Source organism: Triticum aestivum, chromosome 6D (genome assembly GCF_018294505.1).
Source record: "Triticum aestivum cultivar Chinese Spring chromosome 6D, IWGSC CS RefSeq v2.1, whole genome shotgun sequence".
Taxonomy (NCBI): Eukaryota; Viridiplantae; Streptophyta; class Magnoliopsida; order Poales; family Poaceae; genus Triticum; species Triticum aestivum.
The window spans coordinates 311,919,801-311,934,309 of NC_057811.1; positions in this window are offsets into that span (position 1 = coordinate 311,919,801).

Sequence of the window (14,509 nt, forward strand, 5' to 3'; positions counted from 1 at the left end):
GGAGCCCAATGCCTCTCACTCACCCGCGTATGTGTATGAGAGAAACGTGCAATCCCTCTGTGCATCGCTCGGCCCCGACCACCCACTGTAACCGGGAACTCCCCGATATTTTCCTCGCCCTCTCTTCTACCACGTTTTTTCCGTCATGGACGGCCCAATGAATGTCATGCAGCTGCGTCTCCGGCCCGCACAGGACGAAAAGCCCATTTTCTATCATGATTTTTTTTCATAGAAGTACATCTATGATGATACCGGGTTTTGTCACATTTATCATCATAGAAGTGTCATAAGCATGATAGAATTTTTTTCATTTGGCCCAATATGTCACGGATGTGTCTTTTTTCTGTAGTAATTTTTGGCGTGGTTCCGATAGGTGGTGCTATCATACATCCACGTTGATGGAGACTTCAACCCACGAAGGGTAACGGTTGCACGAGTCTGCGAACGGCTCCACCCATGAAGGGTCCACGAAGAAGCAACCCTGTCTATCCCACCATGGCCATCTCCCACAAAGGACTTGCCTCACTCGAGTAGATCTTCATGAAGTAGGCGATCTCCTTGCCCTTACAAACTCCTTGGTTCAACTCCACAATCTTGTCGGAGGCTCCCAAGTGACACCTAACCAATCTAGGAGACACCACTCTCCAAAAGGTAATAGATGGTGTGTTGATGATGAACTCCTTGCTCTTGTGATTCAAATGATAGTCTCCCCAACACTCAACTCTCTCTCACAGATTTGGCTATGGTGGAAAGATGATTTGAGTGGAAAGCAACTTGGGGAAGGCTAGAGATCAAGATTCTTGTGGTTGGATTGGAATGTCTTGGTCTCAACATATGAGTAGGTGCTTTCTCTCAGAAAATGAGTAGTGGAAGTGTAGGCACGTTCTGATGGCTCTCTCTCAAATGGAGATGGGGGTGGAGGGGTATATATAGCATCCACACAAAATCCAACTGTTACACACATTTGACCCAACTCGGTCAGACCAAATCGAAGAACTCGGTGAGACCGATTCAGTTCAAAATGTGAACGTTAGGAATCTCGGTGGGACCGACATGATCAACTCAGTGAGACCGATGTTCTAGGGCTAGGGAAAAACCTCATATCGGGGAGACCGATTGCATTAACTCGGTGAGACCGATTTCAGCAAAGATCAAACAGAGAGTTGGTCAAGAAAACTCGGTTAGTCCGATTGAAAATTTCGGTGAGACCGAAATAATTACAACAGGCAACAGAGAGTTTGCAAGGCCATCTCAATGATACCGAGATCCGTATCGGTGAGACCGAATTGTCTAGGGTTTCTGGCATTGGCTATGTCAACTGAACTCGGTGGCGCCGGATAGATCAAATCGGTGGGGCCGAGTTCGACTTTGAGTTTTGGACATATGTGGAAATGAGAAAGTGGTTGAGGGTTTTGGAGCAATATCACTAAGCACTTTGAGCAAGTAGACCATTAAGTAACACCTCATCCCCTTTTAATAGTATTGGCTTTCCTATGGACTCAATGTGATCTTGGATCACTAAAATGAAAATGAAGAGTCTTGAGCTTTTGTCAATCTTTGTCCTTAGCATTTTGAAGGGGTTCCACATCCTCTTGTCCTTTCCATGCCATTGTTGAACTGATCTGAAATACACTCGGTAAGGGTATTAGTCCAACAAGAGATATGTTGACATTAATTACCAAAATCACCCAGGGAGCACTTGTGCTTTCACTTTTCCAGCACTAATAATAATGATTCTATTAGTACTCCGATTGCTCCCGGCACTAGTGCGGAATCTTATGAAATTAATGCCGCCTTGTTGAATCTTGTTATGAATGAAAAAAAAATGGTAGTCCTAATGAAGATGTTGCATCCCATCTAAATACTTTCGTTGAGTTGTGTGATATGCAAAAGAAAAAACATGTGGATAATGATATTGTTAAATTGACGCTATTTCCGTTCTCGCTACGAGATTGTAATAAAACTTGGTTTTCATCTTTGCCTAAAAATATTATTGATTCATGGAATAAGTGTAAAGATGCTTTTATTTCCAAGTATTTTCCTCCTGCTAAGATCATCTCCCTTAGGAACGATATAATGAATTTTAAGAAACTTGATCATGAACATGTTGCACAATCTTGGGAGAGGATGAAATTGATGATAAGAAATTACCCTACTCATGGTTTAAGTTGATGGATGATCATACAAAATTTTATGTCGGGTTGAATTTTGCATCTAGAAATCTTTTAGATTCCGCCGCGGGAGGTACTTTTATGGAAATCACATTAGGATAAGCTACTAAACTCCTAGATAATATTATCGCAAATTACTCTCAATGGCATACTGAAAGATCTTCTACTAGTAAAAAAGTGCATGCGATTGAAGAAATTAATACTTTGAGTGGAAAGATGGATGAACTTATGAAATTGATTGCTAGTAAGAGTGCTCCTATTGATCCTAATGATATGCCTTTGTCCACTTTGATTGAGAATAACAATGAATCTATGGATGTAAATTTTGGTGGTAGGAACAATTTTGGTAATAGCGCATATAGAGGTAATTTCAACCCAAGGTCGTTTCCTAGTAATTCCTCTAATAATTATGGTAATTCCTACAACAATTCTTATGGAAATTATAATAAAATACCCTCGGATCTTGAGAACAATATGAAAGATTTCATTAATTTTGAAAAGATTTTTAATGCTATGGTTGAAGAAAAATTGCTTAAGATTGATGATTTTGCTAGGAACACTGATAGAATTTCTCTTGAGATTGATTCTTTGAAGATGAGATGTATGCCACCCAATCTTGATATTAATGAATCTCTAAAAGCTATTCAAGTTTCTATTAATGAAAGTAGAGAAAGAACCGCTAGGATGCAAGCGAAGAGAGATTGGTTTGTAAAAGCATGTTCTTCTAGTTTTTGTGATAATAATGATGAAGATCTTAAAGTGATTGGTGTGATTCGTATTGAATCTTTGTTTGCAAATATAAAAATTGGTAAAGATGGGACTGGAGATGATTCAACTTTAGCTAGAAGGCGTCCGAACAATTTGGAGCGTGAAGACCTTAATGAAAAATTTGATAAATGTGGGATTGGCGAGGTCAAAACTTTAAGTAGTGATGAACTCACTATTTTGGATTTCAATGACTTTAATTATGATAATTGTTCTTTGATTGATTGTATTTCCTTGTTGCAATCCATGCTAAATCCACCTCATGCTTATAAAAACATATTGTTGATGCTATAATGAAATCGTTTGAAGAAAAACTTGAATTGGAAGTTTCAATCCCTAGAAAGCTTTATGATGAATGAGAACCTACTATTAAGATTAAAATTAAAGATTATGAGTGTAATTCTTTGTGTGATTTGGGTGCTAGCGTTTCCATGATTCCAAAAACTTTATGTGATGTGCTAGGTTTTCATAAATTTGATGATTGTTCTTTGAATTTGCATCTAGCGGATTCCACTATTAAGAAACATATGGGAAGGATTAATGATGTTCTTATTGTTGCAAATAGGAATTATGTGCCCGTAGATTTTATTGTGCTTGATATAGATTGCAATCCTTCATGCCCTATTATACTTGGTAGACCTTTCCTTAGAACGATTGGTGCAATTATTGATATGAAAGAAGGAAACATTAGATTTCAATTTTCGTTAAGGAAGGGCATGGAACACTTCCCAAGAAAGAAAATTAAGTTACCATACGAATCTCTTATGAGGGCTATTTATGGATTGCATACCAAAGATGACAATACCTAGATCTATGCAATATGCCTAGCTAGGGGTGTTAAACAATAGCACTTGTTGGGAGGCAACCCAATTCTATTTTGTGTTTTTTGTTTTTGATACTGTTCTTGAATAAATATATATTATTACTTCTGTAGTAATTGTGTTTTAGTGTTTTAATTAGTGTTTGAGCCAAGTAAGCACATGGAGCAATTAGATTAAATCATAGCATAAATTTGGCTTTCTCAAATAGGTGTGTCCAGCAAGAATACTTGTGAAAAAAATAAAAAAGCAAAACAAGCAAAGACTTATATAATACAAGACGCTCCAAGCAAAACTCATGATATGTGACGAATAAAAATATAGCTCCAAGTAAAATACCGATGGTCGTTAGAAGAAAGAGGGGATGCCTCTCTTGAATAATAACTTAGGGTGCCATGGGGCATCCCCAAGCTTAGGCTCTTTTCACTCCTTATTCCTTCATCCATCGTGATCTCGCCCAAAACTTGAAAATTTCAAACACACAAAACTCAACAAAACCTTCGTGAGATCCGTTAGTATAACAAAGCAAATCACCACTCTAAGTACTATTGCAAACCCATTCATATTTTATTTCTGCATTATACTTACTGTATTCCAACTTTACCATGGCTTATATGCTCCAATACAATTCATCAAAATAAGCACACAACGCAAAGTAAACAGAATCTATCAAAAACAGAACAGTTTGTAGTAATATGGAAACTTCGTATACTTCTGTAACTCAAAATATTCTGAAAAAATAGGACAACGTAGGCAATTTGTATATCAATCTTGTGTAAAAAAATCAGAATTTTATCACGCTTCTGTTCTCACACAAACACGTAACTGTGTACCCTCGACGTCAGGGGTGATGCACCGCAGCTCATGTCGAAGGAGACCCGGCCGGAAGCGCGGTACGCAAGCAATCCGGCGAGTGCTTTGGTAGACCCAAAACCCCACACGCCTGGGTGGGACCCCGTCAGGGCGTGTGGCAGCTATGGGTTGCCCTAGGTCAACCTGATCACCCCTAGGGTCTCGAAGTTCGCCGCCATGCAACAAGAAAAACGAATGAAGAGCGAGGAAGAAGAAGAACAAGGGAGAGGATAAAAGTAAAGGTAAAAAGTGGTAGATTATTTGTTTGATTGTGTGTTGTTCAATCGGCCGTCACCCCTTAGGTATATAAGAGGCGGTTGGACTTCTCGTGCAAGAAAAATGCTTGGGTTCACGTCCAAAACCCTAGTCAAATTCGGATGGTTTTGTCCGAACTTTCCAAAACTGGTCGGTTTAAAACTGGCTGCACCTTGCGGGTCTTTTTTGAGGTGGTAAACAACCTCGGATGGAAATGAGCCCAAAAACAATTTTGACTGTTTCGACGAGGCGAACAACTTTCATGTTGAACGTTTATTTATCGGAGGCCATCTTGAGGGGCTAATTGCTCACGCATTGTATCAGACATCCATCAACATGTGTCTGATGTCTAGCGTAATATTTTGATCTCTAGCCGGTCCGCACCATGTTGACTGTAACTTTCGCATACGACCTCAGTTTGGAACGATTTTTATATCAAAATTGATCATTTTGATGAGATGAAAACAATTCGTGCAGAAGATTTTCTCATATGAGGTCATCTTGGCGGCTTAATCGGCCAAATAGTACTCTGAATATAAGATCTTAGTACTTTGAGCATAGTTTCAGCCTTTGAAATGTGATTGGATGGTGATGGCCCAAACTTGAAAGATGTTCATGTAGACAATACAAAACTTTTTCATGTAGACCACTTCTTCATTTGAAGCCATCTTAATTAAGTTGTTGGCCTTACCAAAATCTGGTGTCAACACATGTCCCCTGTTTTTGGGCAAAGCTTGCATGCCGAAAAATAATTTGCACGGAGCTTGTTCTAAGGACGATGTCAACACTCCATCGGCCATTTTCATGTTCTTAGGGCGATAAGTATATATCGGCCATTGCTTGTTTGAACCTCTTGGTGCAAACTTGGGTGAAAACTTCTCAACTTCTATAGCAATCCGGTCATAAAGTTCCATAAATATGTATCTCAAAGCCATCCTCCGAACCATATTGTTCACCCTTTTGCTAGGATTCTGCAGATGATCAAGAATGAACTTTCTCCAATCCTTGCTTCGCCTGCATAAAAGTTTCATTAGTGGCCGAAGCGGTGGGCTTCAGTTCAGCCTTACCTATTTCGATGAGACTAAGCATTAGCTATTGCTAGATATGTAATACACCATGATCAACATGGTAGCCAAATGCTTGTGCCAATTATTTCCAATTGCCATGTCTAGATATATGCACAATTTGAAATCCACCCAAGGAGAATATTACATCTAAACATGCCTCAAGATAAACTATAAGCGATTTGTTGAGACATTGATAACTTTTGATATTTGTTGCACTATTCATAACGAATCACCGAAAGCCTCAATATGTGTAGCACCTATGACAACCAAAAGCTCTGAACCGAATAACATTGCATATTCGCTTTGATTATTGTGAAATAAATGTTTTAAGAGGCATACGAGGCTTCACAGAACGGCACTATATGGAGATATATAAATAACACCAACACCGTGGCCATTGTTATGAATTCAACCATCAAAACATAATCTCTATAGTACTTGTCTCGTTCTCCAATTGAACTAAGGATGTTGTTAGAATTCCACACCAACCATGATTAGATAGTTTCTTAGGGCGATAGTTAAGTATCGGCCATTAACATAAGGTCCATGTAAACCTCATCCACCAAAGCACGTATAGCCGAAAATAAACAAATGAAATAACAAATCAAGTATTTCGGCCCTCTGGATTAGCAACAAACTTGTAGCTGATCAAATGTATAGTGATTTGGTAACAGCCTTTCATGACATAAAAAATTATATTGCATCCATGGATCAAAATAAGCCCGTGGAGGGTAACCAATCATACCTGGGGATGAATTCCATGGCAAAGACATCAATGGCATGTTTGACGAATATGGATGATGTGCTAGCCGAAGATTTTCATGGGATGATGCACACCTTCGGCTGAATTGTTTTCCGCTTCCATCCTTCCCTTTCTTCACTTTTGTAACAGTTTGTGCAATAGAAGGAAAAACATCATTTTTATTTTGACTGTTCCTCGTGGGAACCCATGCCATGTTCTTGTTTCTCAGCTCTTGTGCACTAAGCTTTTGTAACTCCTTCTTTCGCCAATATGATAAGCCGAGTGAGCACCTCGATTGTGATTTTGTTTCAACCAATGGCAACTCTTTTGGGGCCTTGTGCACCCTCAACTTCTTTTCTTCGGATTTGCCACTCTGATTTTTATCAATTGATTGGTTCACTTCTTTGCCTTTTGTAGCCAATGTCAACACTTTAATTGGATCTTTGTTATTTGAGATCAAATCTGAAGTAGCACACTTACGACCATCTTTCTTGACCCGGCATACTTGCTAGACCACCTCTTTCTTCGTCCATGGGGTCCGGACCGATTCCTTTTTGTTGAAATGGTCTTTAACATATGATTGTTCATCAAACTCTGACCTTCTTGGAGCTACACAATGTTGGTCATATGGTGTAAAATAAGATGGAGAATGCGTGCTTGTATCATACATGTCCCATAAAGGATGTAGATTTACATGAGCATGGGGAGGCATCCACAGCATTGGCATTGGCGGACCAAAATAAGGATACGAATATGTTGCATTGAAATTCTCACTTTGACAATACTGATCCTCATATTTGCGCCGGGGGTTATCTTGATGCTTTTGCATTACTTGTCCAACAAGCACTTTTTTCTTCACTTGCTTTTTGATATTTAGCTAGTAACTCTACGAAAGTGATTTTCGATCTCTTACCCTTGTACTTATGTCAGCCTTTGTTTTGTTTGGTTGTGCTTGCATCAATCTCTGAATTTCTTGTTGCCCCCTAGTACTTTGTGTACTTGGCGTCTTCTGTTCAACCTTGATGGAATTCCTGCCTTCAAGAATATCTTCATTGTGCTCTTGAACAACATTTTTACTTGAAAACTTGATCCCATCATCCATTGTTTTTACCTTCTCATCATTTAATGAATCAACTTGAAGAAGCCGATGCAAAAAAAATTGCCATCAGGACCAATCGGAATAGACTGGTCATCCTTTGGTGCTTCAACAAATCTCAATCGTCCTTTATCAATGGCCGATTTGACTATTTGACAAAACATATTGCAATCCTCAAAATTATGTTTGAATGAATGATGCAACCTACAATACATTTGTATTTGGATAGATGGATCGACATGGTGATCAAGAATTCTTATGTAATTATTTTTCAGCAATAAATCAAATATTTGATCACACATGGTTGAATTGAAGGCAAAAAAAATTATTTTCTAGCCGATCTTGCTGTGAGAACGGCTTTGGAGTTAAGAAAACGAATGGTTCAGATTTTGTATTACCCCATTCGGCTATGAATTTTATTTTGCATTCTTTTACTGATGTCATTGGATAAGATATTATACTAGCATCGGTTTTCTGAAAAGAATCTAACCTTGGCTTTAAGTGTCTGAAACAAAAATAGTTAGAACATGCATGCCTCAATTGAGACCAAGAGTAAGCCAAGTATGAAATAAGCAAAGCTACCCAATTAGATATGAACTTTAGATAAAGCAATGAGGAAAGCCTTGGTTGCAACAATAAGTCAGTATCGGTCTTTACAAATGGCGCAATGGGTTGATCGATATGTTCTATAACAATTTTATTGCTAACAAGTAAATTACCCTTCTTCATTGGTCTTTCAAAATTACTTATGAGAGTTTTTCTAATAGATGCATCAACAATAAAGTTGTGACCAAATCTGAAAACAGGTACACTACTTGCAAGCCATACCTCTTCAAATATGTTGGGAGAGCATGATGGTGGTGCGACTTGAAGAACATCTTGCTCCGTCTTTGGATGGCTCCCCAATGCGTTATCATCATCTTTTTCTTGATTCCGTGCATCGTTGCTTTGACGATCCATGTCAGTCAAACTTTGTTCGGCTACTTGTTCTAGTCCTTGAGGCTTGTCAATTTATGTGGCAAGGAACTCATAGGGGCAGTAAGTAGGTTCCATTGACTTCAGAAAAATCAAGCATGGTTGTTTTTCTATGCTTGCCATGTCCTTTCTCAATAATGCTTGCCTCTTTGGATTTGATGGACCCGGAATATATATATTACTTGATTCGGCTTTTTCAATCGAAGCACTTTCATGTTCCGAATCATCCTTCTTTTCATTGATTCTATCAACTGCCAATGCTTCTTTTATTTGAACCAATTCTTTTTCTGTTTGTTTTTGGCGGCGGGTAGCAAAATTTGCTTTAAGTTTTTTCTCAATTTCAGCCCACTCAGGATATGATTGCCCCCCAATGCTTTTAGATTCTTTCGTCAATGACACATGGGTGTTGCCGAAAATCTGCAGTTGTGTAGGGAGTGTATAATATGATGTTGTACTAGGTGAAGGCATATGTATTGTTGTAGAACCATAATTTTTCTCGCCAATTCTATCAATTGGCAAAGATTCATCTTCTTGCAAAACTCTAGCTCTTATTGCATTATAATCAGGAACTAGCCCCTTATCATGTTCTTCAAGGCAAAGAGCACTGATCTTGTTATTTCGGGATATATCCCTTTTTAACGTAGCCGCTTCCCATTCTGTAAGGGATTGCTCCGCAATTTTTTTTAGATTTTATCGGCAATGAGGTGTTGTCGAAATTATGCAATTGCGTATAGGATGCATTATATGGTACAATATTAGATGATGGCATGTGCACTCCTGGAAATTTTCACTTATTTGGCTATGACCATGAAGGTGCGAAGCCGACTTATGAGCATCTACAGTTTGTATACGGTGCCGAAAAATTACTAACATGAGGTGTAGAATATGACGGTTGAGAGTAATTGGCCGAATAGCCAGTAGTAGCATGGCCAATACTCTCATTCATCGGCATGGTTGGATTAGCATATTGCACATTAGTTGCCGATGAATAAAAGGGTGAGACACTTTCTTGCATGGCATTGGAAATTCTAACATGAGGTGTTTCAAATTTATTAATTGAACTCACCATGTTGTTCATCGGCATAACGATTTGTGGGGCTGCCGATGCATGAGAGTTGGGATACATATGGTGCATGTTACTAGTATCATAAGAAGTTGAAGCATGTAAATTACTTTGAATCGGCCCTTGCACGTAGTTAGATGCCTGATTGAAAAAACTAGGGTTGTCCGATAGAGTATACTCATTGAACGATCTAGTAACACCATATGAAGTATTTGCATCTACACAAGGGGGGTTGGGTATTCATATTACCTTTGTAGACTGCAAACCCTAGATGACGATCTCTTCGTAGCAAGAACGGGCTGGAGACCATTCGAAGCTTTGTCCCCAGCTGAGTCGCCAAAAAGTGTGTTCGTACACGAACACGTCACCGTGTACCTCGACGTCGGGGGTGATGCACCGCAGCTCACGTCGAAGGAGACCCGACCGGAAGCGCGGTACGCAAGCAATCCGGCGGGTGCTTTTGTAGACCCGAAACCCCACACGCCTAGGAGGGACCCCGTCAGGGAGCGCAGCGGCTATGGGCTGCCCTAGGTCGACATGATCGCCCCTAGGGCCTCGAGGTTCGCCGCCCTGCAACAAGAAAAACGAACAAAGAACGAGGAAGAAGAAGAACAAGGGAGAGGATAAAAGTAAAGGTAAAAAGTGGTAGATGATTTGTTCGATTATGTTTTGTTCAATTGGCCGTCACCCCTTAGGTATATAAGAGGCGGTTGGACTTCCCCTGCAATGAAAAGGTTTGGATTCACGTCCAAAACCCTAGTCAAATTCGGAGGTTTTGTGTGAACTTTCTAAAACTGACCTTGCTGGTCTTTTTTGAGGTGGTAAACAACCTCGGATGGAAATGAGCCAAAAAGAAGTTTTGACTATTTCGACGAGACAAACAACTTTCATGTTGAACGTTTTTTATCAGAGGCAATGTTGAGGGTCTAATTGCTCACGCATTGTATCAGGCATCCATTAACATGTGTCTGATGTCCAGCGTAATATTTTGATCTCTACCCGGTCCGCACCATGTTGACTGTAACTTTTGCATACAACCTTGGCTTGGAACGATTTTTATATCAAAATCGATCATTTTGACGAGACAAAGACAATTCGTGCAGAACATGTTCTCATATCAGGTCGTCTTGGAGGCTTAATCTGCCAAACAGTACTCTGAATATAAGATCTTAGTACTTTGAGCATAGTTTTGGCCTTTGAAATGTGATCGGATGGCAATGGCCCAAACTTCAAAGATGTTCACGTAGACAATACATGACTTTTTCATGTAGACCACTTCTTCATTTGAAGCCATCTTAATTAAGTTGTTGACCTTACCAAAATCTAGTGTCAACAGCTTATGTGATTTTAAACAATTCTGCTACTGGCGCACAAAGTTTCTGTTTTTTAGCAAGATCAAATCAACTATCACCCAACATGAACCTAAAGGCTTTACTTGGCACAAACACTAACTAAAACAAAACAAAAAACACAATCATAACAGTAGCATAATTGTGTAAAATCTGAAAAACAGAAAGAAAGAAAAACAAAAACTATTATTCATTGGGTTGCCTCCCAGTAAGCACTATAATTTTTATGCCCCTAGCTAGGCATAATGCAAAGATTCAAGTATTGTCGTTTTTAGTTTTTGATCCATAGGATGCCCTCATGATTGATTCATATGGTGGCTTAATTCTTGTTCTAGGGAAGTGTTCCATACCCTTTCTTAGTGGAAATTGAAATTTAATATTGCCTTTTTTCATATCAATCACGGCACCAATAGTACATAAAAATGGTCTACCAAGTATAATTGGACAAGACGGATTGCAATCAATATCAAGAACAATAAAATCCATTGCTCATAATTCCTATTTGCAAGAATAAGAACATCATTAATTCTTCTCAAAGGCTTTTTAATAGTAGAATCCGCCAAGTGAAAATTAAGAGAACATTCTTCAATATCGGTAAGACGAAGCACATCACATAGAGATTTCAGAATTGTGAAAACACTAGCACCCAAATCACATAAAGAAAAACACTCATAATTTTAAATCTTGACTTTGATAGTAGATTCCCATTCATCATGCAATTTTCTAGGAATTGAAATCTCTAATTCCAATTTTCCTTCTAGAGCTTTCATCATGGCATCTACGATATGTTTAGTAAAAGATTTATTTTGTTCATACGCATGGGGTGAATTTGTCATGTATTGCAACAAATAAATACATTCAAGCAAAGAGCAATTATCATAATTAAAGTCTTTGTAATCCAAAAGAGTGGGCACATCACTAGTTAAAGTTTTGACCTCTCCAAACCCACTTTTATCAATTTTTTCATCAAGATTTTCACCCTCCGAACTATCGGGACGCCTTCTAACTACAACTCTTCTTTAGTCCCTTTATCATCAATTTTAATTTTACTAAACAAGGAATCAATAGAAGAAACACCAATCACTTTAAGATCTTCATCATTTTTATGAAAGCAATCACTAGAGAACGCTCTTTCTAAAAATTCTCTTTTAGCTCTAAGCATAGCGGTTCTTTTCTTACTTTAATACATAGAAACATATAAAGCTTTAATTGATTCATCAACCTTGGGTACAAAAAATTTCAACTTGAGATTTTCTACATCCTGAGAAATTCTATCAATGCTTCTAGACATATCATCAATCTTATTCAACTTTTCTTCTATCGTAGTATTGAAAACTTTTTGAGCATTAATAATTTTTTTAATATCATTCTCAAGATCAGAGGTGTTCCTATTATTAATATAAGAAGAATTACCATATGAATTACCATAATTATTAGAGGAATTTCTAGGGAAAGGCCTAGGATTAAAATTACCTCTATAAGCATTGTTATTAAAATTGTTTTGCGATACAAAATTCATATCTACAGGATCACTATTTTGCTCAATCAAAGTAGACAAGGGCACATCATTAAGATCAATAGGAGCACTTTTATTAGCAACCAATTTCATAAGAGCATCAACTTTTTCACTCAACGTACTAATTTCTTCAACTGAATTAACTTTTTTACTAGTAGGTGCTCTTTCAGTATGCCATTGTGAATAATTTTCCATAATACTATCAAGCAATTTAGTAGCTTCACCCAAAGTAATTTCCATAAAAGTACCACCCGTGGCGGAATTTATTCTAGAAACAAAGTTCAATCCCGCATAAAAATTTTGTATGATCATCCAAAGATTTAAACCATGAGTAGGACAATTTCTTAGCATCAACTTCATTCTTTCCCAAGACTGTGCAACATGTTCATGCTCAGGTTGCTTAAAATTCATGATTTGAGTTCTAAGGGAAATAATTTTCGTGGGTGGAAAATACTTAGTAATAAAAGCATCTTTGCACTTATCCCAAGAATCGGTACTATTGCGAGGCAAAGAAGAAAACCAAAATTTTGCACGATCCCTCAAAGAGAAAGGAAATAATTTCAACTTCACAATATCATTGTCCATATCTTTTTTCTTTTTCATATCGCATAATTCTACGAATGTGTTTAGATGGGACGTGACATCCTCATTAGGAGTACCAGAAAACTGATCTTTCATAACAAGATTAAACAAAGCGGCATTAATATCACAAGATTCTGCACTAGTGACGGAGGAGCAATCGGGGTGCTAATAAATTCATTGTTATTGGTATTGGAAAATTCACACAACTTGGTGTTTTCTTGAGTCATCGTGACTACACAAACAAGATTGCAAACAAAAACAGATCTGACGAGAAAATGAGAGGAAAATGGCAAATAATATAAATTGTAAGGAGATGAGATTTGTGATTAGGAACCTGATAGATGTTGATGATGTCTCCCCGGCAACGGCGCCACAAATTCCTTTTGATGTCGCTTGAATTACGTCGGTATTTCCCCAAAGAGGAAGGGATGATGCAGTACAGCCACGGTAGGTATTTTCCTCAGTTATGAAACCAAGGTATCAATCCAGTAGGAGAACCAAGCAACACTATATAAACGGTACCTACACACAAAGAACAAATACTTGCAACCCGACGCTTATGAGGGGTTGTCAATCCCTCTTTGGGTAACGGCGCCAGAATTGTCAAGTTGACGGGATAAATTTTGTGTAGATTGGATAAATAGATCTCGATAAAACACAAAATAAAATAAGTAACAAAAAAGTGCAGCAAGGTATTTTTGCGTTTTTCGTATAATAGATCTGAAAACAAAAGCGGATAAAAATAGATCTGAAAGCAAATATGATAAAGAATAGACCCGGGGGCCGTAGATTTCACTAGTGGCTTCTCTCAAGAAAATAGCACACGGTGGGTAAACAAATTACTGTTGGGCAATTGATAGAAAATCGAATAGTTATGACGATATCCAAGGCAGTGATCAATATATAGGCATCACGTCCAAGATTAGTAGATCGACTCCTGCCTGCATTTACTACTATTACTCCACACATCGACGGCTATCCAGCATGCATCTAGTATATTAAGTTCATGGAGAAACGAAGTAATGCAATAAGAATGATGAGATGATGTAGAAGAGATCGATTCATGTAGGAATAGACCCCATCTTGTTATCATTAATAGCAACGATACATGCGTGTCTTGCAGCCCCTTCTGTCACTGGGAAAGAACACCGCACGATCGAACCCATCACAAAGCACCTCTTCCCATGGCAAGAAAAATCGATCTAGTTGGCCTAACTAAATCAAAGATTCGAAGAAGAAATACGAGGCTATAAATAAT